Below are 22,789 nucleotides of genomic sequence, written 5' to 3' on the forward strand. Positions count from 1 at the left end.
CTCTGGACACTCTCTTTTCCCCGGACACTCTCTTTTCCCCGGCTTGTCTCTTTCCCCTCTTTCCCCTCTCCTGTGTCGTCACCTCACTTCACTCGGTGTGTAGATTTCCCACTTTCACTCGCCTCTCTCTTTTCCGTCTCATTCATCAACTCTCTCTCTTCACTCTCTCCTCCCTGTCCTGTCTCTTTTCCCTGGACACTCTCTTTTCCCCGGCTTGTCTCTTTCCCCTCTTTCCCCTCTCCTGTGTCTGTCACCTCTCTTCACTCGGTGTCTACTTTTCCCCGCTTTCACTCGCCTCTGTCTTTTCCCTCTCATTCATCAACTCTCTCTATCTTCACTCTCTCATCCCTGTCCTGTGTCTTTTCCCTGGACACTCTCTTTTCCCTCTTTTCCCCGGCTTGTCTCTTTCCCCTATTTCCCCTCTCCTGTGCCTGTCACCTCTCTTCATTCGGTGTGTAGATTTCCCACTTTCACTCGCCTCTCTTTTTTCCCTCTCATTCCTGAAATCTCTGTTTTCCCTTGCCTGTCGCTTTTCCCTCTTTTGCCTTTTCTCCATGAACTCTTCCCTCTTTACCCTCAGCAGTCACTTTCCCCTGCTTTCCCTGAACTCCCTCTTTTCCACCTTTTCCCTCGCTTGTCTCTTTTCCCTGTTTCCCCTCGCCTGTCTCTCTCACCTCTGTTCTCTCGGCGTTCTTTTCCCCGCTTTCACTCGCCTTCCTCTATTCCCTCCCTTTCCTCCACTCTCTCTCTTCCCTCTCTCTTCACTGTCCTGTCTCTTTTCCCTGGACTCTCTCTTTTCCCCCACTTGTCTCTTTCCCCTCTTTCCCCTCTCCTGTGCCTGTCACCTCTCTTCACTCGCTGTGTAAATGTCCAACTTTCTCTGGCCTCTCTCTTTCCCCTCTCATTCATCAACTCTCTCTTTTCACTCTCTCTTCCCAGTCATGTCTCTTTTCTCTGGACACTCTCTTTTCCCCGGACACTCTCTTTTCCCCGGCTTGTCTCTTTCCCCTCTTTCCCCTCTCCTGTGCCTGTCACCTCTCTTCACTCGGTGTCTACTTTTCCCTGCTTTCACTCGCCTCTCTCTTTCCCCTCTCATTCATCAACTCTGTCTTTTCACTCTCTCTTCCCAGTCATGTCTCTTTTCCCTGGAATTTCTCTTTTCCCTCTTTTCATCTGTTTGTCTCTTTCCCCTCTTTCCCCTCTCCTGTGTCGGTCACCTCTCTTCATTCGGTGTGTAGATTTCCCACTTTCACTCGCCTCTCTCTTTTCCTTCTCATTCATCAACTCTCTCTCTTCACTGTCTCCTCCCTGTCCAGTCTCTTTTCCCTGGACACTCTCTTTTCCCCTGCTTGTCTCTTTCCCCTATTTCCCCTCTCCTGTGCCTGTCACCTCTCTTCATTCGGTGTGTAGATTTCCCACTTTCTCTCGCCTCTCTCTTTTACCTCTCATTCATCAACTCTCTCTTTTCACTCTCTCTTCCCAGTCATGTATCTTTTCTCTGGACACTCTCTTTTCCCCGGACACTCTCTTTTCCCCGGCTTGTCTCTTTCCCCTCTTTCCCCTCTCCTGTGTCGTCACCTCACTTCACTCGGTGTGTAGATTTCCCACTTTCACTCGCCTCTCTCTTTTCCGTCTCATTCATCAACTCTCTCTCTTCACTCTCTCCTCCCTGTCCTGTCTCTTTTCCCTGGACACTCTCTTTTCCCCGGCTTGTCTCTTTCCCCTCTTTCCCCTCTCCTGTGTCTGTCACCTCTCTTCACTCGGTGTCTACTTTTCCCCGCTTTCACTCGCCTCTGTCTTTTCCCTCTCATTCATCAACTCTCTCTATCTTCACTCTCTCATCCCTGTCCTGTGTCTTTTCCCTGGACACTCTCTTTTCCCTCTTTTCCCCGGCTTGTCTCTTTCCCCTATTTCCCCTCTCCTGTGCCTGTCACCTCTCTTCATTCGGTGTGTAGATTTCCCACTTTCACTCGCCTCTCTTTTTTCCCTCTCATTCCTGAAATCTCTGTTTTCCCTTGCCTGTCGCTTTTCCCTCTTTTGCCTTTTCTCCATGAACTCTTCCCTCTTTACCCTCAGCAGTCACTTTCCCCTGCTTTCCCTGAACTCCCTCTTTTCCACCTTTTCCCTCGCTTGTCTCTTTTCCCTGTTTCCCCTCGCCTGTCTCTCTCACCTCTGTTCTCTCGGCGTTCTTTTCCCCCGCTTTCACTCGCCTTCCTCTATTCCCTCCCTTTCCTCCACTCTCTCTCTTCCCTCTCTCTTCACTGTCCTGTCTCTTTTCCCTGGACTCTCTCTTTTCCCCCACTTGTCTCTTTCCCCTCTTTCCCCTCTCCTGTGTCTGTCAGCTCACTTCATTCGGTGTGTAGATTTCCCACTTTCTCTCGCCTCTCTCTTTTCCCTCTCATTCATCAGCTCTCCCTTTTCACTCTCTCTTCACTGTCCTGTCTCTTTTCCCTGGAACTTCTCTTTTCCCTCTTTTCCTCTGTTTGTCTCTTTCCCCTATTTCCCCTCTCCTGTGCCTGTCACCTCTCTTCACTCGCTGTGTAAATGTCCAACTTTCTCTGGCCTCTCTCTTTCCCCTCTCATTCATCAACTCTCTCTTTTCACTCTCTCTTCCCAGTCATGTCTCTTTTCTCTGGACACTCTCTTTTCCCCGGACACTCTCTTTTCCCCGGCTTGTCTCTTTCCCCTCTTTCCCCTCTCCTGTGCCTGTCACCTCTCTTCACTCGGTGTCTACTTTTCCCTGCTTTCACTCGCCTCTCTCTTTCCCCTCTCATTCATCAACTCTGTCTTTTCACTCTCTCTTCCCAGTCATGTCTCTTTTCCCTGGAATTTCTCTTTTCCCTCTTTTCCCCGGCTTGTCTCTTTCCCCTCTTTCCCCTCTCCCGTGTCTGTCAGCTCACTTCATTCGGTGTGTAGATTTCCCACTTTCACTCGCCTCTCTCTTTCCCCTCTCATTCATCAACTCTCTCTCTTCACTGTCTCCTCCCTGTCCTGTCTCTTTTCCCTGGACACTCTCTTTTCCTCTGTTTGTCTCTTTCCCCTCTTTCCCCACTCCTGTGTATGTCACCTCTCTTCACTCGGTGTCTACTTTCCCCCGCTTTCACTCGCCTCTCTCTTTTCCCTCTCATTCATCAACTCTCTCTCTCTTCACTCTCTCTTCCCTGTCCTGTGTCTTTTCCCTGGACACTCTCTTTTCCCTCATTTCCCCTGCTTGTCTCTTTCCCCTATTTCCCCTCTCCTGTGCCTGTCACCTCTCTTCATTCGGTGTGTAGATTTCCCACTTTCACTCGCCTCTCTCTTTTCCCTCTCATTCATCAACTCTCCCTTTTCACTCTCTCTTCCCTGTCCTGTCTCTTTTCCCTGGAATTTGTCTTTTCCCTCTTTTCCTCTGTTTGTCTCTTTCCCCTCTTTCCCCTCTCCTGTGTCGGTCACCTCTCTTCACTCGGTGTCTACTTTTCCCCGCTTTCACTCGCCTCTCTCTTTTCCCTCTCATTCATCAACTCTCTCTATCTTCACTCTCTCTTCCCTGTCCTGTCTCTTTTCCCTGGAATTTCTCTTTTCCCTCTTTTCCTCTGTTTGTCTCTTTCCCCTCTTTCCCCTCTCCTGTGTCGGTCACCTCTCTTCATTGGGTGTGTAGATTTCCCCCTTCCACTCGCCTCTCTCTTTTCCCTCTCATTCATCAACTCTCTCTCTTCACTCTCTCTTCCCTGTCCTGTCTCTTGTCCCTGGACACTCTCTTTTCCCTCTTTTCCCCTGCTTGTCTCTTTCCCCTCTTTCCCCTCTCCTGTGTCGGTCACCTCTCTTCATTCGGTGTGTAAATTTCCCACTTCCTCTCGCCTCTCTCTTTCCCGTCTCATTCATCAACTCTCTCTTTTCACTCTCTCTTCCCAGTCATGTCTCTTTTCTCTGGACACTCTCTTTTCCCCGGACACTCTCTTTTCCCCGGCTTCTCTCTTTCCCCTCTTTCCCCTCTCCTGTGTCTGTCACCTCTCTTCACTCGGTGTGTAGATTTCCCACTTTCACTCGCCTCTCTCTTTCCCCTCTCATTCATCAACTCTGTCTTTTCACTCTCTCTTCCCAGTCATGTCTCTTTTCCCTGGAATTTCTCTTTTCCATCTTTTCCTCTGTTTGTCTCTTTCCCCTCTTTCCCCTCTCCTGTGTCGGTCACCTCTCTTCACTCGGTGTCTACTTTTCCCTGCTTTCACTCGCCTCTCTCTTTCCCCTCTCATTCATCAACTCTCTCTCTTCACTCTCTCCTCCCTGTCCTGTCTCTTTTCCCTGGACACTCTCTTTTCCCCGGACACTCTCTTTTCCCCAGCTTGTCTCTTTCCCCTCTTTCCCCTCTCCTGTGTCTGTCACCTCTCTTCACTCGGTGTCTACTTTTCCCTGCTTTCACTCGCCTCTCTCTTTCCCCTCTCATTCATCAACTCTGTCTTTTCACTCTCTCTTCCCAGTCATGTCTCTTTTCCCTGGAATTTCTCTTTTCCCTCTTTTCCCCGGCTTGTCTCTTTCCCCTCTTTCCCCTCTCCCGTGTCTGTCAGCTCACTTCATTCGGTGTGTAGATTTCCCACTTTCACTCGCCTCTCTCTTTCCCCTCTCATTCATCAACTCTCTCTCTTCACTGTCTCCTCCCTGTCCTGTCTCTTTTCCCTGGACACTCTCTTTTCCTCTGTTTGTCTCTTTCCCCTCTTTCCCCTCTCCTGTGTCGGTCACCTCTCTTCATTCGGTGTGTAGATTTCCCCCTTCCACTCGCCTCTCTCTTTTCCCTCTCATTCATCAACTCTCTCTCTTCACTCTCTCTTCCCTGTCCTGTCTCTTGTCCTTGGACACTCTCTTTTCCCTCTTTTCCCCTGCTTGTCTCTTTCCCCTCTTTCCCCTCTCCTGTGTCGGTCACCTCTCTTCACTCGGTGTCTACTTTTCCCTGCTTTCACTCGCCTCTCTCTTTCCCCTCTCATTCATCAACTCTCTCTCTTCACTCTCTCCTCCCTGTCCTGTCTCTTTTCCCTGGACACTCTCTTTTCCCCGGACACTCTCTTTTCCCCGGCTTGTCTCTTTCCCCTCTTTCCCCTCTCCTTTGTCTGTCACCTCTCCTCACTCGGTGTCTACTTTTCCCCGCTTTCACTCGCCTCTCTCTTTTCCCTCTCATTCATCAACTCTCTCTATCTTCACTCTCTCTTCCCTGTCCTGTGTCTTTTCCCTGGACACTCTCTTTTCCCTCTTTCCCCCTGCTTGTCTCTTTCCCCTATTTCCCCTCTCCTGTGCCTGTCACCTCTCTTCATTGGGTGTGTAGATTTCCCACTTCCACTCGCCTCTCTCTTTCCCCTCTCATTCATCAACTCTCTCTTTTCACTCTCTCTTCCCAGTCATGTCTCTTCTCCCTGGAATTTCTCTTTTCCCTCTTTTCCTCTGTTTGTCTCTTTCCCCTCTTTCCCCTCTCCTGTGTCTGTCACCTCTCTTCACTCGGTGTCTACTTTCCCCCGCTTTCACTCGCCTCTCTCTTTTCCCTCTCATTCATCAACTCTCTCTATCTTCACTCTCTCTTCCCTGTCCTGTGTCTTTTCCCTGGACACTCTCTTTTCCCTCATTTCCCCTGCTTGTCTCTTTCCCCTATTTCCCCTCTCCTGTGCCTGTCACCTCTCCTCATTCGGTGTGTAGATTTCCCACTTTCACTCGCCTCTCTCTTTTCCCTCTCATTCATCAACTCTCCCTTTTCACTCTCTCTTCCCTGTCCTGTCTCTTTTCCCTGGAATTTCTCTTTTCCCTCTTTGCCCCTGCTTGTCTCTTTCCCCTCTTTCCCCTCTCCCGTGTCTGTCAGCTCACTTCATTCGGTGTGTAGATTTCCCACTTTCACTCGCCTCTCTCTTTCCCCTCTCACTCATCAGCTCTCCCTTTTCACTCTCTCTTCCCTGTCCTGTCTCCTTTCCCTGGAACTTCCCTTTTCCCTCTTTTCCTCTGTTTGTCTCTTTCCCCTCTTTCCACTCTCCTGTGTCGGTCACCTCTCTTCATTCGGTGTGTAGATTTCCCACTTCCACTCGCCTCTCTCTTTTCCCTCTCATTCATCAACTCTCTCTCTTCACTCTCTCTTCCCTGTCCTGTCTCTTTTCCCTGGACACTCTATTTTCCCTCTTTTCCCCGGCTTGTCTCTTTCCCCTATTTCCCCTCTCCTGTGCCTGTCACCTCTCTTCACTCGGTGTGTAAATTTCCCACTTTCTCTCGCCTCTCTCTTTTCCCTCTCATTCATCACCTCTCCCTTTTCACTCTCTCTTCCCTGTCCTGTCTCTTTTCCCTGGAACTTCTCTTTTCCCTCTTTTCCTCTGGTTGTCTCTTTCCCCTGTTTCCCCTCTCCTGTGCCTGTCACCTCTCTTCACTCGCTGTGTAAATGTCCAACTTTCTCTCGCCTCTCTCTTTCCCCTCTCATTCACCAACTCTCTCTTTTCACTCTCTCTTCCCAGTCAAGTCTCTTTTCTCTGGACACTCTCTTTTCCCCGGACACTCTCTTTTCCCCGGCTTGTCTCTTTGCCCTCTTTCACCTCTCCTGTGCCTGTCACCTCTCTTAACTCGGTGTCTACTTTTCCCTGCTTTCACTCGCCTCTCTCTTTCCCCTCTCATTCATCAACTCTGTCTTTTCACTCTCTCTTCCCAGTCATGTCTCTTTTCCCTGGAATTTCTCTTTTCCCTCTTTTCATCTGTTTGTCTCTTTCCCCTCTTTCCCCTCTCCTGTGTCGGTCACCTCTCTTCACTCGGTGTGTAGATTTCCCACTTTCACTCGCCTCTCTCTTTTCCCTCTCATCCATCAACTCTCTCTCTTCACTGTCTCCTCCCTGTCCTGTCTCTTTTCCCCGGACACTCTCTTTTCCCCTGCTTGTCTCTTTCCCCTATTTCCCCTCTCCTGTGCCTGTCACCTCACTTCACTCGGTGTGTAGATTTCCCACTTTCACTCGCCTCTCTCTTTTCCGTCTCATTCATCAACTCTCTCTCTTCACTCTCTCCTCCCTGTCCTGTCTCTTTTCCCTGGACACTCTCTTTTCCCTCTTTTCCCCGGCTTGTCTCTTTCCCCTATTTCCCCTCTCCTGTGCCTGTCAGCTCTCTTCATTCGGTGTGTAGATTTCCCACTTTCACTCGCCTCTCTTTTTTCCCTCTCATTCCTGAAATCTCTGTTTTCCCTTGCCAGTCGCTTTTCCCTCTTTTGCCTTTTCTCCATGAACTCTTCCCTCTTTACCCTCAGCAGTCACTTTCCCCTGCTTTCCCTGAACTCCCTCTTTTCCACCTTTTCCCTCGCTTGTCTCTTTTCCCTGTTTCCCCTCGCCTGTCTCTCTCACCTCTGTTCTCTCGGCGTTCTTTTCCCCCGCTTTCACTCGCCTTCCTCTATTCCCTCCCTTTCCTCCACTCTCTCTCTTCCCTCTCTCTTCACTGTCCTGTCTCTTTTCCCTGGACTCTCTCTTTTCCCCCACTTGTCTCTTTCCCCTCTTTCCCCTCTCCTGTGTCTGTCAGCTCACTTCATTCGGTGTGTAGATTTCCCACTTTCTCTCGCCTCTCTCTTTTCCCTCTCATTCATCAGCTCTCCCTTTTCACTCTCTCTTCACTGTCCTGTCTCTTTTCCCTGGAACTTCTCTTTTCCCTCTTTTCCTCTGTTTGTCTCTTTCCCCTATTTCCCCTCTCCTGTGCCTGTCACCTCTCTTCACTCGCTGTGTAAATGTCCAACTTTCTCTGGCCTCTCTCTTTCCCCTCTCATTCATCAACTCTCTCTTTTCACTCTCTCTTCCCAGTCATGTCTCTTTTCTCTGGACACTCTCTTTTCCCCGGACACTCTCTTTTCCCCGGCTTGTCTCTTTCCCCTCTTTCCCCTCTCCTGTGCCTGTCACCTCTCTTCACTCGGTGTCTACTTTTCCCTGCTTTCACTCGCCTCTCTCTTTCCCCTCTCATTCATCAACTCTGTCTTTTCACTCTCTCTTCCCAGTCATGTCTCTTTTCCCTGGAATTTCTCTTTTCCCTCTTTTCCCCGGCTTGTCTCTTTCCCCTCTTTCCCCTCTCCCGTGTCTGTCAGCTCACTTCATTCGGTGTGTAGATTTCCCACTTTCACTCGCCTCTCTCTTTCCCCTCTCATTCATCAACTCTCTCTCTTCACTGTCTCCTCCCTGTCCTGTCTCTTTTCCCTGGACACTCTCTTTTCCTCTGTTTGTCTCTTTCCCCTCTTTCCCCACTCCTGTGTATGTCACCTCTCTTCACTCGGTGTCTACTTTTCCCCGCTTTCACTCGCCTCTCTCTTTTCCCTCTCATTCATCAACTCTCTCTATCTTCACTCTCTCTTCCCTGTCCTGTGTCTTTTCCCTGGACACTCTCTTTTCCCTCATTTCCCCTGCTTGTCTCTTTCCCCTATTTCCCCTCTCCTGTGCCTGTCACCTCTCTTCATTCGGTGTGTAGATTTCCCACTTTCACTCGCCTCTCTCTTTTCCCTCTCATTCATCAACTCTCCCTTTTCACTCTCTCTTCCCTGTCCTGTCTCTTTTCCCTGGAATTTCTCTTTTCCCTCTTTTCCTCTGTTTGTCTCTTTCCCCTCTTTCCCCACTCCTGTGTATGTCACCTCTCTTCACTCGGTGTCTACTTTTTCCCGCTTTCACTCGCCTCTCTCTTTTCCCTCTCATTCATCAACTCTCTCTATCTTCACTCTCTCTTCCCTGTCCTGTCTCTTTTCCCTGGAATTTCTCTTTTCCCTCTTTTCCTCTGTTTGTCTCTTTCCCCTCTTTCCCCTCTCCTGTGTCGGTCACCTCTCTTCATTGGGTGTGTAGATTTCCCCCTTCCACTCGCCTCTCTCTTTTCCCTCTCATTCATCAACTCTCTCTCTTCACTCTCTCTTCCCTGTCCTGTCTCTTGTCCCTGGACACTCTCTTTTCCCTCTTTTCCCCTGCTTGTCTCTTTCCCCTCTTTCCCCTCTCCTATGTCGGTCACCTCTCTTCATTCGGTGTGTAAATTTCCCACTTCCTCTCGCCTCTCTCTTTCCCCTCTCATTCATCAACTCTCTCTTTTCACTCTCTCTTCCCAGTCATGTCTCTTTTCTCTGGACACTCTCTTTTCCCCGGACACTCTCTTTTCCCCGGCTTCTCTCTTTCCCCTCTTTCCCCTCTCCTGTGTCTGTCACCTCTCTTCACTCGGTGTGTAGATTTCCCACTTTCACTCGCCTCTCTCTTTCCCCTCTCATTCATCAACTCTGTCTTTTCACTCTCTCTTCCCAGTCATGTCTCTTTTCCCTGGAATTTCTCTTTTCCCTCTTTTCCTCTGTTTGTCTCTTTCCCCTCTTTCCCCTCTCCTGTGTCGGTCACCTCTCTTCATTCAGTGTGTAGATTTCCCACTTTCACTCGCTTCTCTTTTTTCCCTCTCATTCATCCACTCTCTCTCTTCACTCTCTCTTCCCAGTCATGTCTCTATTCCCTGGAATTTCTCTTTCCCCTCTTTCCCCTCTCCTGTGTCTGTCACCTCTCCTCACTCGGTGTCTACTTTTCCCCGCTTTCACTCGCCTCTCTCTTTTCCCTCTCATTCATCAACTCTCTCTATCTTCACTCTCTCTTCCCTGTCCTGTGTCTTTTCCCTGGACACTCTCTTTTCCCTCATTTCCCCGGCTTGTCTCTTTCCCCTATTTCCCCTCTCCTGTGCCTGTCACCTCTCTTCATTCGGTGTGTAGATTTCCCACTTCCACTCGCCTCTCTCTTTTCCCTCTCATTCATCAACTCTCCCTTTTCACTCTCTCTTCCCTGTCCTGTCTCTTTTCCCTGGAATTTCTCTTTTCCCTCTTTTCCTCTGTTTGTCTCTTTCCCCTCTTTCCCCTCTCCTGTGTCGGTCACCTCTCTTCATTCGGTGTTTAGATTTCCCACTTCCACTCGACTCTCTCTTTTCCCTCTCATTCATCAACTCTCTCTCTTCACTCTCTCTTCCCTGTCCTGTCTCTTGTCCCTGGACACTATCTTTTCCCACTTTTCCCCTGCTTGTCTCTTTCCCCTCTTTCCCCTCTCCTGTGTCGGTCACCTCTCTTCATTCGGTGTGTAAATTTCCCACTTCCTCTCGCCTCTCTCTTTCCCCTCTCATTCATCAACTCTCTCTTTTCGCTCTCTCTTCCCAGTCATGTCTCTTTTCTCTGGACACTCTCTTTTCCCCGGACACTCTCTTTTCCCCGGCTTGTCTCTTTGCCCTCTTTCCCCTCTCCTGTGTCTGTCACCTCTCTTTACTCGGTGTCTACTTTTCCCTGCTTTCACTCGCCTCTCTCTTTCCCCTCTCATTCATCAACTCTCTCTCCTCACTCTCTCCTCCCTGTCCTGTCTCTTTTCCCTGGACACTCTCTTTTCCCCGGACACTCTCTTTTCCCCGGCTTGTCTCTTTCCCCTCTTTCCCCTCTCCTGTGTCTGTCACCTCTCTTCACTCGGTGTCTACTTTTCCCTGCTTTCACTCGCCTCTCTCTTTCCCCTCTCATTCATCAACTCTGTCTTTTCACTCTCTCTTCCCAGTCATGTCTCTTTTCCCTGGAATTTCTCTTTTCCCTCTTTTCCCCGGCTTGTCTCTTTCCCCTCTTTCCCCTCTCCCGTGTCTGTCAGCTCACTTCATTCGGTGTGTAGATTTCCCACTTTCACTCGCCTCTCTCTTTCCCCTCTCATTCATCAACTCTCTCTCTTCACTGTCTCCTCCCTGTCCTGTCTCTTTTCCCTGGACACTCTCTTTTCCTCTGTTTGTCTCTTTCCCCTCTTTCCCCTCTCCTGTGTCGGTCACCTCTCTTCATTCGGTGTGTAGATTTCCCCCTTCCACTCGCCTCTCTCTTTTCCCTCTCATTCATCAACTCTCTCTCTTCACTCTCTCTTCCCTGTCCTGTCTCTTGTCCTTGGACACTCTCTTTTCCCTCATTTCCCCTGCTTGTCTCTTTCCCCTCTTTCCCCTCTCCTGTGTCGGTCACCTCTCTTCACTCGGTGTCTACTTTTCCCTGCTTTCACTCGCCTCTCTCTTTCCCCTCTCATTCATCAACTCTCTCTCTTCACTCTCTCTTCCCAGTCATGTCTCTTTTCCCTGGAATTTCTCTTTTCCCTCTTTTCCCCGGCTTGTCTCTTTCCCCTATTTCCCCTCTCCTGTGCCTGTCACCTCTCTTCACTCGGTGTCTACTTTTCCCCGCTTTCACTCGCCTCTCTCTTTTCCCTCTCATTCATCAACTCTCTCTATCTTCACTCTCTCTTCCCTGTCCTGTGTCTTTTCCCTGGACACTCTCTTTTCCCTCATTTCCCCGGCTTGTCTCTTTCCCCTATTTCCCCTCTCCTGTGCCTGTCACCTCTCTTCATTCGGTGTGTAGATTTCCCACTTCCACTCGCCTCTCTCTTTTCCCTCTCATTCATCAACTCTCCCTTTTCACTCTCTCTTCCCTGTCCTGTCTCTTTTCCCTGGAATTTCTCTTTTCCCTCTTTTCCTCTGTTTGTCTCTTTCCCCTCTTTCCCCTCTCCTGTGTCGGTCACCTCTCTTCATTCGGTGTGTAGATTTCCCACTTCCACTCGCCTCTCTCTTTTCCCTCTCATTCATCAACTCTCTCTCTTCACTCTCTCTTCCCTGTCCTGTCTCTTGTCCCTGGACACTCTCTTTTCCCTCTTTTCCCCTGCTTGTCTCTTTCCCCTCTTTCCCCTCTCCTGTGTCGGTCACCTCTCTTCATTCGGTGTGTAAATTTCCCACTTCCTCTCGCCTCTCTCTTTCCCCTCTCATTCATCAACTCTCTCTTTTCGCTCTCTCTTCCCAGTCATGTCTCTTTTCTCTGGACACTCTCTTTTCCCCGGCTTGTCTCTTTGCCCTCTTTCCCCTCTCCTGTGTCTGTCACCTCTCTTCACTCGGTGTCTACTTTTCCCTGCTTTCACTCGCCTCTCTCTTTCCCCTCTCATTCATCAACTCTCTCTCTTCACTCTCTCCTCCCTGTCCTGTCTCTTTTCCCTGGACACTCTCTTTTCCCCGGACACTCTCTTTTCCCCGGCTTGTCTCTTTCCCCTCTTTCCCCTCTCCTTTGTCTGTCACCTCTCCTCACTCGGTGTCTATTTTCCCCGCTTTCACTCGCCTCTCTCCTTTTCTCTCATTCATCAACTCTCTCTATCTTCACTCTCTCTTCCCTGTCCTGTGTCTTTTCCCTGGACACTCTCTTTTCCCTCATTTCCCCTGCTTGTCTCTTTCCCCTATTTCCCCTCTCCTGTGCCTGTCACCTCTCTTCATTCGGTGTGTAGATTTCCCACTTTCTCTCGCCTCTCTCTTTCCCCTCTCATTCATCAACTCCCTCTTTTCCCTCTCTCTTCCCAGTCGTGTCTCTTTTCCCTGGAACTTCTCTTTTCCCCCTTTTCCCCTGCTTGTCTCTTTCACCAATTTCCCCTCTCCTGTGTCTGTCACCTCTCTTCACTCGGTGTCTCATTTTCCCACTTTCTCTCGCCTCTCTCTTTTCCTTCTCATTCCTCAAGTCTCTCTTTTCCCTTGCCTGTCGCTTTTCCCTCTTTTGCCTATTCTCCATGAACTCTTCCCTCTTTACCCTCACCCGTCGCTTTCCCCTGCTTTCCCTCAACTCCCTCTTTTCCAACTTTTCCCCCGCTTGTCTCTGTTCCCTGTTTCCCCTCGCCTGTCTCTCTCACCTCTCTTCTCTCGGCGTTCATTTTTCCCGCTTTCACTCGCCTTCCTCTATTCCCTCCCTTTCCTCCACTCCCTCTTTTCCCTCTCTCTTCCCTGTCCTGTCTCTTTTCCCTGGACTCTCTCTTTACCCCCGCTTTTCTCTTCCCCCTCTTTCCCCTCTCCTGTGTCTGTCACCTCTCTTCACTCGGTGTGTAAATATCCCACTTTCTCTCGCCCCACTCTTTTCCCTCTCACTCACCAACTCCCTCTTTTCACTCTCTCCTCCCTGTCCTGTCTCTTTTCCCTGGAACTTCTCTTTTCCCTCTTTTCCCCTGCTTGACTCTTTCACCAGTTTCCCCTCTCCTGTGTCTGTCACCTCTCTTCCCTCGGTGTCTCATTTTCCCACTTTCTCTCGCCTCTCTCTTTCCCCTCTCATTCATCAACTCCCTCTTTTCCCTCTCTCTTCCCAGTCGTGTCTCTTTTCCCTGGAACTTCTCTTTTCCCCCTTTTCCCCTGCTTGTCTCTTTCACCAATTTCCCCTCTCCTGTGTCTGTCACCTCTCTTCACTCGGTGTCTCATTTTCCCACTTTCTCTCGCCTCTCTCTTTTCCTTCTCATTCCTCAACTCTCTCTTTTCCCTTGCCTGTCGCTTTTCCCTCTTTTGCCTATTCTCCATGAACTCTTCCCTCTTTACCCTCACCCGTCGCTTTCCCCTGCTTTCCCTCAACTCCCTCTTTTCCAACTTTTCCCCCGCTTGTCTCTGTTCCCTGTTTCCCCTCGCCTGTCTCTCTCACCTCTCTTCTCTCGGCGTTCATTTTTCCCGCTTTCACTCGCCTTCCTCTATTCCCTCCCTTTCCTCCACTCCCTCTTTTCCCTCTCTCTTCCCTGTCCTGTCTCTTTTCCCTGGACTCTCTCTTTACCCCCGCTTTTCTCTTCCCCCTCTTTCCCCTCTCCTGTGTCTGTCACCTCTCTTCACTCGGTGTGTAAATATCCCACTTTCTCTCGCCCCACTCTTTTCCCTCTCACTCACCAACTCCCTCTTTTCACTCTCTCCTCCCTGTCCTGTCTCTTTTCCCTGGAACTTCTCTTTTCCCTCTTTTCCCCTGCTTGACTCTTTCACCAGTTTCCCCTCTCCTGTGTCTGTCACCTCTCTTCCCTCGGTGTCTCATTTTCCCACTTACTCTCGCTTCTCTCTTTTCCTTCTCATTCCTCAACTCTCTCTTTTCCCTTGCCTGTCGCTTTTCCCTCTTTTGCCTATTCTCCATGAACTCTTCCCTCTTTACCCTCACCAGTCACTTTCCCCTGCTTTCCCTCAACTCCCACTTTTCCAACTTTTCCCTCGCTTGTCTCTTTTCCCTGTTTCCCCTCGCCTGTCTCTCTCACCTCTGTTCTCTCGGCGTTCATTTTTCCCGCTTTCACTCGCCTTCCTCTATTCCCTCCCTTCCCTCCACTCTCTCTTTTCCCTCTCTCTTCCCTGTCCTGTCTCTTTTCCCTGGACTCTCTCTTCCCTCTCTTTCCCCTCGCATGTCGCTTTTCCCTCTTTTGCCTATTGTCCATGACCTCTTCCCTCTTTACCCTCAGCAGTCACTTTCCCCTGCTTTCCTCAACTCCCTCTTTTTCATCTTTTCTCGCTTGTCTCTGTCCCCTCTTTCCCCTCTCCTGTGTCTCTCACCTCTCTTCCCTCGGTGTCTAATTTTCCCGCTTTCACTCGCCTCTCTCTTTTCCCTCTCATTCCTCAGCTCTCTCTCTTCCCTCTCTTTCCCCTCGCCTGTCGCTATTCCCTTCTTTCATTGGACTCTCTCTTTTCCCTCTTTTTTCCCCTTGCTTGTCTCTTTTCCTTCATTTCCCCCGCCTGCCTCTCTCAATGCTCTCCCCTCGACATTCAATTTTCCCACTTTCACTCACCTTGCTCTGTGCCCTGTCATTCCTCAACTCTCTCTTTTCCCTCTGTCTTCCCTTGCCGGTCACTTTTCCCTGGACTCTCTCATTTCCCTCTTCTCCCCTGCTTGTCTGTTTTCCCTCTTTCCCCTCGCCTGTCTCTCTCACCTTTTTTCCCTCGGGATCTAATTTTCCCACTTTCACTCACCTTCCTCTATTCCCTCTCATTCCTCCACTCTCTCTTTCCCCTCTTTCCCCTCCCCTGTCACTTTTCCCACTTTTGCCTTTTGTCCATGAACTCTTCCCTCTTTACCCTCAGCAGTCACTTTCCCCTGCTTTCCTCAACTCCCTCTTTTCCATCTTTTCTCTCGCTTGTCTCTTCCCCCTCTTTCCCCTCTCCTGTGTCTGTCACCTCTCTTCCCTCGGTGTCTCATTTTCCCACTTTCACTCGCCTCTCTCGTTTCCCTCTCATTCATCAACTCCCTCTTTTCACTCTGTCCTCCCTGTCCTGTCTCTTTTCCCTGGACTCTCTCTTTCCCCCCCGCTTGTCTCTTTCCCCTCTTTCCCCTCTCCTGTGTCTGTCACCTCTCTTCACTCGGTGTCTAATTTTCCCTTCTTTCACTCGCCTCTCTCTTTTCCCTCTCATTCATCAACTCTGTATTTTCACTCTCTCTTCCCAGTCATGTCTCTTTTCCCTGGAATTTCTCTTTTCCCTCTTTTCCTCTGTTTGTCTCTTTCCCCTCTTTCCCCTCTCCTGTGTCTGTCACCTCACTTCATTCGGTGTGTATATTTCCCACCTTCACTCGCCTCTCTCTTTTCCCTCTCATTCATCAACTCTCTCTCTTCACTCTCTCCTCCCTGTCCTGTCTCTTTTCCCTGGACACTCTCTTTTCCCCGGCTTGTCTCTTTCCCTTCTTTCCCCTCTCCTGTGTCTGTCACCTCTCTTCATTCGGTGTGTAGATTTCCCACTTTCACTAGCCTCTCTCTTTTACCTCTCATTCATCAACTCTCTCTCACTTCACTCTCTCTTCCCTGTCCTGTCTCTTGTCCCTGGACACTCTATTTTTGACACTCTCTTTCCCCCTGCTTGTCTCTTTCCCCTATTTCCCCTCTCCTGTGCCTGTCACCTCTCTTCATTTGGTGTATTGATTTCCCACTTCCACTCGCCTCTCTCTTTTCCCTCTCATTCATCAACTCTCTCTCTTCACTCTCTCTTCCCTGTCCTGTCTCTTTCCCCTGGACACTCTCTTTTCCCTCTTTTCCCCTGCTTGTCTCTTTCCCCTCTCCTGTGTCGGTCACCTCTCTTCATTCGGTGTGTAAATGTCGCACTTTCTCTCGCCTCTCTCTTTCCCCTCTCATTCATCAACTCTCTCTTTTCACTCTCTCTTCCCAGTCATGTCTCTTTTCCCTGGACACTCTCTTTTCCCTCTTTTCCCCTGCTTGTCTCTTTCCCCTATTTCCCCTCTCCTGTGTCTGTCACCTCGCTTTCACTCGCCTCTCTCTTTTCCCTCTCATTCATCAACTCTCTCTATCTTCACTCTCTCTTCCCTGTCCTGTGTCTTTTCCCTGGACACTCTCTTTTCCCTCTTTTCCTCTGTTTGTCTCTTTCCCCTATTTCCCCTCTCCTGTGCCTGTCACCTCTCCTCATTCGGTGTGTAGATTTCCCACTTTCACTCGCCTCTCTCTTTTCCCTCTCATTCATCAACTCTCCCTTTTCACTCTCTCTTCCCTGTCCTGTCTCTTTTCCCTGGAATTTCTCTTTGCCCTCTTTGCCCCTGCTTGTCTCTTTCCCCTCTTTCCCCTCTCCCTTGTCTGTCAGCTCACTTCATTCGGTGTGTAGATTTCCCACTTTCACTCGCCTCTCTCTTTCCCCTCTCATTCATCAGCTCTCCCTTTTCACTCTCTCTTCCCTGTCCTGTCTCTTTTCCCTGGAACTTCCCTTTTCCCTCTTTTCCTCTGTTTGTCTCTTTCCCCTCTTTCCCCTCTCCTGTGCCTGTCACCTCTCTTCATTCGGTGTGTAGATTTCCCACTTCCACTCGCCTCTCTCTTTTCCCTCTCATTCATCAACTCTCTCTCTTCACTCTCTCTTCCCTGTCCTGTCTCTTTTCCCTGGACACTCTATTTTCCCTCTTTTCCCCGGCTTGTCTCTTTCCCCTATTTCCCCTCTCCTGTGCCTGTCACCTCTCTTCACTCGGTGTGTAAATTTCCCACTTTCACTCGCCTCTCTCTTTCCCCTCTCATTCATCAGCTCTCCCTTTTCACTCTCTCTTCACTGTCCTGTCTCTTTTCCCTGGACACTCTCTTTTCCCCGGACACTCTCTTTTCCCCGGCTTGTCTCTTTGCCCTCTTTCACCTCTCCTGTGCCTGTCACCTCTCTTAACTCGGTGTCTACTTTTCCCTGCTTTCACTCGCCTCTCTCTTTCCCCTCTCATTCATCAGCTCTCCCTTTTCACTCTCTCTTCACTGTCCTGTCTCTTTTCCCTGGACACTCTCTTTTCCCCGGACACTCTCTTTTCCCCGGCTTGTCTCTTTCCCCTCTTTCCCCTCTCCTGTGCCTGTCACCTCTCTTCACTCGCTGTGTAAATGTCCAACTTTCTCTGGCCTCTCTCTTTCCCCTCTCATTCATCAACTCTCTCTTTTCACTCTCTCTTCCCAGTCATGTCTCTTTTCCCTGGAATTTCTCTTTTCCCTCTTTTCATCTGTTTGTCTCTTTCCCCTCTTTCCCCTCTCCTGTGTCGGTCACCTCTCTTCACTCGGTGTGTAGATTTCCCACTTTCACTCGCCTCTCTCTTTTCCCTCTCATCCATCAACTCTCTCTCTTCACTGTCTCCTCCCTGTCCTGTCTCTTTTCCCCGGACACTCTCTTTTCCCCTGCTTGTCTCTTTCCCCTATTTCCCCTCTCCTGTGCCTGTCACCTCACTTCACTCGGTGTGTAGATTTCCCACTTTCACTCGCCTCTCTCTTTTCCGTCTCATTCATCAACTCTCTCTCTTCACTCTCTCCTCCCTGTCCTGTCTCTTTTCCCTGGACACTCTCTTTTCCCTCTTTTCCCCGGCTTGTCTCTTTCCCCTATTTCCCCTCTCCTGTGCCTGTCAGCTCTCTTCATTCGGTGTGTAGATTTCCCACTTTCACTCGCCTCTCTTTTTTCCCTCTCATTCCTGAAATCTCTGTTTTCCCTTGCCAGTCGCTTTTCCCTCTTTTGCCTTTTCTCCATGAACTCTTCCCTCTTTACCCTCAGCAGTCACTTTCCCCTGCTTTCCCTGAACTCCCTCTTTTCCACCTTTTCCCTCGCTTGTCTCTTTTCCCTGTTTCCCCTCGCCTGTCTCTCTCACCTCTGTTCTCTCGGCGTTCTTTTCCCCCGCTTTCACTCGCCTTCCTCTATTCCCTCCCTTTCCTCCACTCTCTCTCTTCCCTCTCTCTTCACTGTCCTGTCTCTTTTCCCTGGACTCTCTCTTTTCCCCCACTTGTCTCTTTCCCCTCTTTCCCCTCTCCCGTGTCTGTCAGCTCACTTCATTCGGTGTGTAGATTTCCCACTTTCTCTCGCCTCTCTCTTTTCCCTCTCATTCATCAGCTCTCCCTTTTCACTCTCTCTTCACTGTCCTGTCTCTTTTCCCTGGAACTTCTCTTTTCCCTCTTTTCCTCTGTTTGTCTCTTTCCCCTATTTCCCCTCTCCTGTGCCTGTCACCTCTCTTCACTCGCTGTGTAAATGTCCAACTTTCTCTGGCCTCTCTCTTTCCCCTCTCATTCATCAACTCTCTCTTTTCACTCTCTCTTCCCAGTCATGTCTCTTTTCTCTGGACACTCTCTTTTCCCCGGACACTCTCTTTTCCCCAGCTTGTCTCTTTCCCCTCTTTCCCCTCTCCTGTGCCTGTCACCTCTCTTCACTCGGTGTCTACTTTTCCCTGCTTTCACTCGCCTCTCTCTTTCCCCTCTCATTCATCAACTCTGTCTTTTCACTCTCTCTTCCCAGTCATGTCTCTTTTCCCTGGAATTTCTCTTTTCCCTCTTTTCCCCGGCTTGTCTCTTTCCCCTCTTTCCCCTCTCCCGTGTCTGTCAGCTCACTTCATTCGGTGTGTAGATTTCCCACTTTCACTCGCCTCTCTCTTTCCCCTCTCATTCATCAACTCTCTCTCTTCACTGTCTCCTCCCTGTCCTGTCTCTTTTCCCTGGACACTCTCTTTTCCTCTGTTTGTCTCTTTCCCCTCTTTCCCCACTCCTGTGTATGTCACCTCTCTTCACTCGGTGTCTACTTTTCCCCGCTTTCACTCGCCTCTCTCTTTTCCCTCTCATTCATCAACTCTCTCTATCTTCACTCTCTCTTCCCTGTCCTGTGTCTTTTCCCTGGACACTCTCTTTTCCCTCATTTCCCCTGCTTGTCTCTTTCCCCTATTTCCCCTCTCCTGTGCCTGTCACCTCTCTTCATTCGGTGTGTAGATTTCCCACTTTCACTCGCCTCTCTCTTTTCCCTCTCATTCATCAACTCTCCCTTTTCACTCTCTCTTCCCTGTCCTGTCTCTTTTCCCTGGAATTTCTCTTTTCCCTCTTTTCCTCTGTTTGTCTCTTTCCCCTCTTTCCCCACTCCTGTGTATGTCACCTCTCTTCACTCGGTGTCTACTTTTTCCCGCTTTCACTCGCCTCTCTCTTTTCCCTCTCATTCATCAACTCTCTCTATCTTCACTCTCTCTTCCCTGTCCTGTCTCTTTTCCCTGGAATTTCTCTTTTCCCTCTTTTCCTCTGTTTGTCTCTTTCCCCTCTTTCCCCTCTCCTGTGTCGGTCACCTCTCTTCATTGGGTGTGTAGATTTCCCCCTTCCACTCGCCTCTCTCTTTTCCCTCTCATTCATCAACTCTCTCTCTTCACTCTCTCTTCCCTGTCCTGTCTCTTGTCCCTGGACACTCTCTTTTCCCTCTTTTCCCCTGCTTGTCTCTTTCCCCTCTTTCCCCTCTCCTGTGTCGGTCACCTCTCTTCATTCGGTGTGTAAATTTCCCACTTCCTCTCGCCTCTCTCTTTCCCCTCTCATTCATCAACTCTCTCTTTTCACTCTCTCTTCCCAGTCATGTCTCTTTTCTCTGGACACTCTCTTTTCCCCGGACACTCTCTTTTCCCCGGCTTCTCTCTTTCCCCTCTTTCCCCTCTCCTGTGTCTGTCACCTCTCTTCACTCGGTGTGTAGATTTCCCACTTTCACTCGCCTCTCTCTTTCCCCTCTCATTCATCAACTCTGTCTTTTCACTCTCTCTTCCCAGTCATGTCTCTTTTCCCTGGAATTTCTCTTTTCCCTCTTTTCCTCTGTTTGTCTCTTTCCCCTCTTTCCCCTCTCCTGTGTCGGTCACCTCTCTTCATTCAGTGTGTAGATTTCCCACTTTCACTCGCTTCTCTTTTTTCCCTCTCATTCATCCACTCTCTCTCTTCACTCTCTCTTCCCAGTCATGTCTCTATTCCCTGGAATTTCTCTTTCCCCTCTTTCCCCTCTCCTGTGTCTGTCACCTCTCCTCACTCGGTGTCTACTTTTCCCCGCTTTCACTCGCCTCTCTCTTTTCCCTCTCATTCATCAACTCTCTCTATCTTCACTCTCTCTTCCCTGTCCTGTGTCTTTTCCCTGGACACTCTCTTTTCCCTCATTTCCCCGGCTTGTCTCTTTCCCCTATTTCCCCTCTCCTGTGCCTGTCACCTCTCTTCATTCGGTGTGTAGATTTCCCACTTCCACTCGCCTCTCTCTTTTCCCTCTCATTCATCAACTCTCCCTTTTCACTCTCTCTTCCCTGTCCTGTCTCTTTTCCCTGGAATTTCTCTTTTCCCTCTTTTCCTCTGTTTGTCTCTTTCCCCTCTTTCCCCTCTCCTGTGTCGGTCACCTCTCTTCATTCGGTGTTTAGATTTCCCACTTCCACTCGACTCTCTCTTTTCCCTCTCATTCATCAACTCTCTCTCTTCACTCTCTCTTCCCTGTCCTGTCTCTTGTCCCTGGACACTATCTTTTCCCACTTTTCCCCTGCTTGTCTCTTTCCCCTCTTTCCCCTCTCCTGTGTCGGTCACCTCTCTTCATTCGGTGTGTAAATTTCCCACTTCCTCTCGCCTCTCTCTTTCCCCTCTCATTCATCAACTCTCTCTTTTCGCTCTCTCTTCCCAGTCATGTCTCTTTTCTCTGGACACTCTCTTTTCCCCGGACACTCTCTTTTCCCCGGCTTGTCTCTTTGCCCTCTTTCCCCTCTCCTGTGTCTGTCACCTCTCTTTACTCGGTGTCTACTTTTCCCTGCTTTCACTCGCCTCTCTCTTTTCCCTCTCATTCATCAACTCTCTCTCCTCACTCTCTCCTCCCTGTCCTGTCTCTTTTCCCTGGACACTCTCTTTTCCCCGGACACTCTCTTTTCCCCGGCTTGTCTCTTTCCCCTCTTTCCCCTCTCCTGTGTCTGTCACCTCTCTTCACTCGGTGTCTACTTTTCCCTGCTTTCACTCGCCTCTCTCTTTCCCCTCTCATTCATCAACTCTGTCTTTTCACTCTCTCTTCCCAGTCATGTCTCTTTTCCCTGGAATTTCTCTTTTCCCTCTTTTCCCCGGCTTGTCTCTTTCCCCTCTTTCCCCTCTCCCGTGTCTGTCAGCTCACTTCATTCGGTGTGTAGATTTCCCACTTTCACTCGCCTCTCTCTTTCCCCTCTCATTCATCAACTCTCTCTCTTCACTGTCTCCTCCCTGTCCTGTCTCTTTTCCCTGGACACTCTCTTTTCCTCTGTTTGTCTCTTTCCCCTCTTTCCCCTCTCCTGTGTCGGTCACCTCTCTTCATTCGGTGTGTAGATTTCCCCCTTCCACTCGCCTCTCTCTTTTCCCTCTCATTCATCAACTCTCTCTCTTCACTCTCTCTTCCCTGTCCTGTCTCTTGTCCTTGGACACTCTCTTTTCCCTCTTTTCCCCTGCTTGTCTCTTTCCCCTCTTTCCCCTCTCCTGTGTCGGTCACCTCTCTTCACTCGGTGTCTACTTTTCCCTGCTTTCACTCGCCTCTCTCTTTCCCCTCTCATTCATCAACTCTCTCTCTTCACTCTCTCTTCCCAGTCATGTCTCTTTTCCCTGGAATTTCTCTTTTCCCTCTTTTCCCCGGCTTGTCTCTTTCCCCTATTTCCCCTCTCCTGTGCCTGTCACCTCTCTTCACTCGGTGTCTACTTTTCCCCGCTTTCACTCGCCTCTCTCTTTTCCCTCTCATTCATCAACTCTCTCTATCTTCACTCTCTCTTCCCTGTCCTGTGTCTTTTCCCTGGACACTCTCTTTTCCCTCATTTCCCCGGCTTGTCTCTTTCCCCTATTTCCCCTCTCCTGTGCCTGTCACCTCTCTTCATTCGGTGTGTAGATTTCCCACTTCCACTCGCCTCTCTCTTTTCCCTCTCATTCATCAACTCTCCCTTTTCACTCTCTCTTCCCTGTCCTGTCTCTTTTCCCTGGAATTTCTCTTTTCCCTCTTTTCCTCTGTTTGTCTCTTTCCCCTCTTTCCCCTCTCCTGTGTCGGTCACCTCTCTTCATTCGGTGTGTAGATTTCCCACTTCCACTCGCCTCTCTCTTTTCCCTCTCATTCATCAACTCTCTCTCTTCACTCTCTCTTCCCTGTCCTGTCTCTTGTCCCTGGACACTCTCTTTTCCCTCTTTTCCCCTGCTTGTCTCTTTCCCCTCTTTCCCCTCTCCTGTGTCGGTCACCTCTCTTCATTCGGTGTGTAAATTTCCCACTTCCTCTCGCCTCTCTCTTTCCCCTCTCATTCATCAACTCTCTCTTTTCGCTCTCTCTTCCCAGTCATGTCTCTTTTCTCTGGACACTCTCTTTTCCCCGGCTTGTCTCTTTGCCCTCTTTCCCCTCTCCTGTGTCTGTCACCTCTCTTCACTCGGTGTCTACTTTTCCCTGCTTTCACTCGCCTCTCTCTTTCCCCTCTCATTCATCAACTCTCTCTCTTCACTCTCTCCTCCCTGTCCTGTCTCTTTTCCCTGGACACTCTCTTTTCCCCGGACACTCTCTTTTCCCCGGCTTGTCTCTTTCCCCTCTTTCCCCTCTCCTTTGTCTGTCACCTCTCCTCACTCGGTGTCTATTTTCCCCGCTTTCACTCGCCTCTCTCCTTTTCTCTCATTCATCAACTCTCTCTATCTTCACTCTCTCTTCCCTGTCCTGTGTCTTTTCCCTGGACACTCTCTTTTCCCTCATTTCCCCTGCTTGTCTCTTTCCCCTATTTCCCCTCTCCTGTGCCTGTCACCTCTCTTCATTCGGTGTGTAGATTTCCCACTTTCTCTCGCCTCTCTCTTTCCCCTCTCATTCATCAACTCCCTCTTTTCCCTCTCTCTTCCCA

This window comes from Haliaeetus albicilla, chromosome W (assembly GCF_947461875.1).
Source record: "Haliaeetus albicilla chromosome W, bHalAlb1.1, whole genome shotgun sequence".
Taxonomy (NCBI): Eukaryota; Metazoa; Chordata; class Aves; order Accipitriformes; family Accipitridae; genus Haliaeetus; species Haliaeetus albicilla.